Raw genomic sequence first — 6,359 nt, forward strand, 5'->3', positions numbered from 1 at the left:
AATTCTATCTTCTTCAAATCTTTTTCAAAAATCAAATCTTTTTTCTTTCATAATTTCGAAATTTTCAAAATTTATTTTCAAAATCTTTTTCTTATTTCTATTTCATATTTTCGAAATTAATGCTAACAATGAATGTGATTGATTCAAAAAATTTTAAGTTTGTTACTTGCCTAGTAAGAAAGGTTCAATCTTTAAATTTTAAAATCATATCTTTTTGTTTCTTGTTAGTCAAGTAATCAACTTTAATTTTCAAAATCAAATCTTTTTAAATTTCTTTTTCAAATCTTTTTCAAAATAAATTTCAATCACATCTTTTCAAAATTAATTTCAAAATCTTTTCTAACTTCTTATCTTTTCAAAATTGATTTTCAAATTTTTTCAATTAATCTTATCTTGTTTGATTCTTATCTTTTTCAAAACTACATAACTAATTCTCTCTCTCTCTCTCTAATTTTTGAAAATCACTAACCTCTTTTTCAAAATTTCTTTTCATTAACTAATTATTTTAAATTTTAATTTTAATTTTATTCCTTTTCGTATTTTCGAATTATAACTAATATTTAAAATAAAAACAAAAATATTTTTATTTTATTTTATTTAATTCTCGAATTCTTCCCCCTCTCATCTCCTTCTATTTATTTATTTATCTACTAACACCCCTCTTTCTCTCAAAAATTCAAACCCACTCTTCTCCTCTGTGTTCGAATTCTTATCTTTTCCTTCTTCTATTCTTCTCTTCTTATACTCATATAAGGAATCTCTATACTGTGACATAGAGGATTCCATATTTTCTTTTCTGTTCTCTTCTTTTTCATATGAGCAGGAACAAGGACAAGAACATTCTTGTTGAAGCTGATCCTGAACCTGAAAGGACTCTGAAGAGGAAGCTAAGGGAAGCTAAAGCACAACTCTCTGGAGAAAATCTGACAGAAATTTTCGAAAAAGAAGGAGACATGGCCGAAAATAATAACAATGGTGGAGATGCAAGGAAGATACTTGGTGACTTTACTGCACCAAATTCCAACTTACATGGAAGAAGCCTCTCAATCCCTGCCATTGGAGCAAACAAGTTTGAGCTAAAGCCTCAATTAGTTTCTCTGATGCAACAGAATTGCAAGTTTCATGGACTTCCATCAGAAGATCCTTTTCAGTTCTTAACTGAATTCTTGCAGATCTGTGATACTGTTAAGACCAATGGGTTTGATCCCGAGGTCTACAGGCTTATGCTTTTTCCGTTTGCTATAAGAGACAGAGCTAGAATATGGTTGGACTCTCAACCTAAAGATAGCCTGAACTCTTGGGATAAGATGGTCACAGCTTTCTTAGCCAAGTTCTTTCCTCCTCAAAAGCTTAGCAAGCTTAGAGTGGATGTTCAAACCTTCAAACAGAAAGAAGGTGAATCCCTCTATGAAGCTTGGAAGAGATACAAGCAACTGACCAAAAAGTGTCCTTCTGACATGCTTTCAGAATAGACCATCCTGGATATATTTTATGATGGTTTATCTGAATTATCAAAGATGTCATTGGACCATTCTACAGGTGGATCCATTCACCTAAAGAAAACGCCTGCAGAAGCTCAGAAACTCATTGACATGGTTGCAAATAACCAGTTCATGTACACTTCTGAAAGAAATCCTCTGAGTAATGGGACGCTTCAGAGGAAGGGAGTTCTTGAAATTGATACTCTGAATGCCATATTGGCTCAGAATAAAATATTGACTCAGCAAGTCAATATGATTTCTCAGAGTCTGAATGGATTGCAAGCTGCATCCAACAGTACTAAAGAAGCATCTTCTGAGGAAGAAGCTTATAATCCTGAGAACCCTGCAATAGCAGAGGTGAATTACATGGGAGAACCCTATGGAAACACCTATAATCCCTCATGGAGAAATCATCAAAATTTCTCATGGAAGGATCAACAAAAGCCTCAACAAGGCTTTAATAATGGTGAAAGAAATAGGTTTAGCAATAGCAAGCCTTTTCCATCATCCTCTCATCAACAGACAGAGAATTCTGAGTAGAATCCATCTTGCTTAGCAAATATAGTCTCTGATCTATCTAAGGCCATGGTGCGCAGAAATCATGACGGTTCCATTCCTTGGTAACGGCACTGAAAACTTTATACGCACGTTCATAATCTTAATTCTTTGTCACAACTTCACACAACTAACCAGCAAGTGCACTGGGTCGTCCAAGTAATAAACCTTAAGTGAGTAAGGGTCGATCCCATGGAAATTGTCAGCTTGAAGCAAGCTATGGTCACCTTGTAAATCTCAGTCTGGCAGATTCAAATGGTTATAGAGTTTTAATAATTAAAAGATAAATAAAACATAAACTAGGATAGAGATACTTATGTAATTCATTAGTGAGAATTTCAGATAAGCGTATAGAGATGCTTTCGTTCCTCTGAACCTCTACTTTCCTGCTGTCTTCATCCAACCATTCCTACTCCTTTCCATGGTAAGCTTTATGTAGGGCATCACCGTTGTCAATGGCTACATCCCATCCTCTCTGTGAAAATGGTCCAATGCGCTGTCACTGCATGGCTAATCATCTGGCAGTTCTCGATCATACTGGAATAGGATTTACTATCCTTTTGCGTCTGTCACTACGCCCAGCACTCGCGAGTTTGAAGCTCGTCACAGCCATCCCTTCCCAGATCCTACTCGAAATACCACAGACAAGGTTTAGACTTTCCGGATCTCAAGAATGGCCATCCATGGGTTCTAACTTATACCACGAAGATTCTAATATCTCGGACTTGGTCCTCTGTATTAGATATCTAAGAGATACTCATTCTAGCCTGTTTGCATGTAGAACAGAAGTGTTTGTCAGGCACGCGTTCATAGGTGAGAATGATGATGAGCGTCACATAATCATCACATTCATCATGTTCTTGGGTGCGAATGGATATCTTAGAGAAGGAATAAGCATGAATTGAATAGAAAAATAGTAGTACTTTGTATTAATTCTTGAGGAACAGCAGAGCTCCACACCTTAATCTATGGTGTGTAGAAACTCTACCGTTGAAAATACATAAGTGATAATGGTCCAGGCATGGCCGAATGGCCAGCCCCCATGAACGTCTAAGATAGCATAAAACTGATCAAAGATCTGATCCAAAGATGTAAATACAATAGTAAAAACTCCTATTTATACTAAACTAGTTACTAGGGTTTGCAGAAATGAGTAAATGATGCAGAAATCCACTTCCGGGACCCACTTGGTGTGTGCTTGGGCTGAGCATTGAGCTTTACACGTGTAGAGGTCTTTCTTGGAGTTGAACGCCGGTTTGTAACCTGTTTCTGGCGTTTAACTCCATTTTGCAACCTATTTCTGGCGTTTGACTCCAGAATGCAGCATGGAACTGGCGTTCAACGCCAGTTTACGTCATCTATCCTTAACCAAAATATGGACTATTATATATTTCTGGAAAGCCCTGGATGTCTACTTTCCACCGCAATTAAGAACGCGGCATTTGGAGTTCTGTAGCTCCAGAAAATCCACTTTGAGTGCAGGGAGGTCAGAATGCAACAGCATCTGCAGTCCTTCTTCAACCTCTGAATCTGATTTTTGCTCAAGTCCCTCATTTCAGCCAGAAAATACCTGAAATTATAGAAAAACACACAAACTCATAGTAAAGTCTAGAAATATGAATTTTAATTAAAAACTAATCAAAATATACTAAAAACTAACTAAATTATACTGAAAACTATGTAAAAACAATGCCAAAAAACGTATAAATTATCCGCTCATCAGGCCACTCTAAGTTTCATGAATGAAATAAGGTCCTCCATTAGAAATTTAGAGGCACAAGTTGGCCAGCTGAGTAAAATAGTCACAGAAACTCCTCCCAGTACTCTCCCAAGCAATACAGAAGAAAATCCCAAGAGAGAGTGAAAGGCTATAACCTTACTTGGTGTGGCCGAACCCAGAGCGGAGGAGGAGGATATGAATCCCAGTGAGGAAGACCTCCTGGACGTTCACTGACCAATAAGGAGTTTCCCTTTGAGGAACCAAAGGAATCTGAGGCTCATCTAGAGACCATAGAGATTCCATTGAACCTCCTATTACCATTCATGAGCTCTAATGACTTTTCATCTTCTGAAGAAGATGAAGACATTGTTCAAGGGCAAGTTGCCCAGTATTTAGGAGCAATCATGAAGCTGAATGCCAAGCTATTTGGTAATGAGACTTGGGAGGACGAGCCTCCATTGCTCATTAATGAACTGAATATCTGGGTTCAACACACTTTACCTCAAAAGAAACAGGATCTTGGTAAATTCCTAATTCCCTATAACATAGGCACCATGACCTTTGAGAAGGTTTTGTGTGACCTGGGGTCAGACATAAACTTAATGCCACTCTCTGTAATGGAGAAACTAGGAATCTTTTGGGTACAGGCTACCGAATTCTCATTAGAGATGGCAGACAAATCCATGAAATAGGCTTATAGACTAGTAGAGGACGTGTTAGTAAAGGTTGAAGGCCTTTACATCCCTGCTGATTTCATAATCCTAGACACTGGGAAGGATGAGGATAAATTCATCATCCTTGGAAGACCCTTCCTAGCCACAGCAAAAGCTGTGATTGATGTGGACAGAGGAGAGTTGGTCCTTCAACTGAATGAGGACTACCATGTATTTAAGACTCAAGGTTCTCCTTCTGTAACCATGGAGAGGAAGCATGAAAAGCTTCTCTCGCTGCAGAGTCAACCAAAGCCCCCACAGTCAAACTCTAAGTTTGGTGTTGGGAGGCCACAACGAAACTCAAAGTTTGGTGTTGAACCCACACATTCAAACTCTAAGTTTGGTGTTGGGAGGTCCCAACAATGCTTTGAACATCTGTGAGGCTCCATGAGAGCTCACTGTCAAGCTATTGACATTAAAGAAGCGCTTGTTGGGAGGCAACCCAATGTTATTTAATTATATCTATTTATTTTCCATTACTATTTTATGTTTTCTTTAGGTTGATGATCATGTGAAGTCACAAAAATTACTAAATAATTAAAAACAGAATGAAAACAGCATTAAAATTAGCTTACCCTAAAGGAAGAGCTTACTGGCATTTAAACGCCAGTAAGAAGCATCAAACTGGCGTTTAACGCCAGAAAGAAGCATCAAGCTGGCATTAAATGCCAGAAACAAGCACCAGACTAGCGTTTAACGCCAGAACAGAGCATGGAATTGGCGTTTAACGCCAGAAACAAGCAGCAAGCTGGCGTTTAACTCTAGACATGCATTCTAAGGGTGTTTTGCACGCTTAAATGGAGCAGGGATGCTAAGTCCTTGACCCCTCTGGATCTGTGCACCCCACAGGATCCCCACCTACCCCACCTCTTCTTCTCTCCTCTTCACCTTTTCACAACTCTCTTCCCCAAATACCCTTCACCAATCATCTCCATACCTCTTCCCTAAATACCCTTAACCACTCACATCCATCCACTCTTCCCCATAAACCCCACCTACCTCCAAAATTCAAATCTTTTCCCTTCCAAACCCAACCCTAATGGCCAAAACCTACCCTTCCCTCCACCGCTATATAAACCCCTCAACACTACTCCATTTTCATACATTACAACCACCACTTCTCCCCCTTGGCCGAATACACCTTCTCCCTCCATCTCCTCCATTTTCTTCTTCTACTACATCCGTTCTTCTTTTGCTCGGGGATGAGCAAACCTTTTAAGTTTGGTATGGTAAAAGCATTGCTTTTTATTTTTCCATAACCATTAATGGCAGCTAAGGCCAGAGAAACCTCAAGAAAGAGGAAAGGGAAGGCAATTGCTTCTACCTCTGAGTCATGGGAGATGGAGAGATTCATCTCAAAGGTCCATCAAGACCACTTCTATGAAGTTGTGGCCAAGAAAAAGGTGATCCCTGAGGTCCCTTTTAAGCTCAAAAAGAGCGAATATCTGGAGATCCGACAAGAGATTAGAAGAAGAGGATGGGAAGTTCTCTCTAATCCTATTCAACAAGTTGGGATCTTAATGGTTCAAGAGTTCTATGCAAACGCATGGATCACTAGGAACCATGATCAAGGTAGGAACCCGAATCCAAAGAATTGGCTTACAATGGTTCAGGGGAAATACTTAGATTTCAGTCCGGAAAATGTAAGGTTCGCGTTCAACTTGCCAATGATGCAAGAAAACGCACGCCCCTACACTAGAAGGGTCAACTTTGATCAAAGGTTGGACCAAGTCCTCATGGACATATGTGTGGAAGGAGCTCAATGGAAAGTTGACTCAAGAGGTAAACCAGTTCAATTGAGAAGACCGGACCTTAAGCCTTCATTCAACGCTCAATTATTCCTACTAGCAACCGGTCTGAAGTTACTGTAGACTGGGCCATCATGATCCA

The 6,359-nt window shown here is 39.0% G+C and overlaps 1 non-coding gene across 1 annotated transcript; it reads right to left on the reverse strand.

Annotated features, from left to right (window-relative positions):
- Positions 1-1,355: 1,355 nt before the first annotated feature.
- LOC112745820 (small nucleolar RNA R71) lies at positions 1,356-1,463 on the reverse strand. Its single transcript, XR_003173728.1, has one exon. It is a non-coding gene; the product is annotated as a small nucleolar RNA R71 (small nucleolar RNA).
- Positions 1,464-6,359: the final 4,896 nt, after the last annotated feature.

The sequence above is a fragment of the Arachis hypogaea genome, chromosome 14 (assembly GCF_003086295.3).
Source record: "Arachis hypogaea cultivar Tifrunner chromosome 14, arahy.Tifrunner.gnm2.J5K5, whole genome shotgun sequence".
Lineage (NCBI taxonomy): Eukaryota > Viridiplantae > Streptophyta > Magnoliopsida > Fabales > Fabaceae > Arachis > Arachis hypogaea.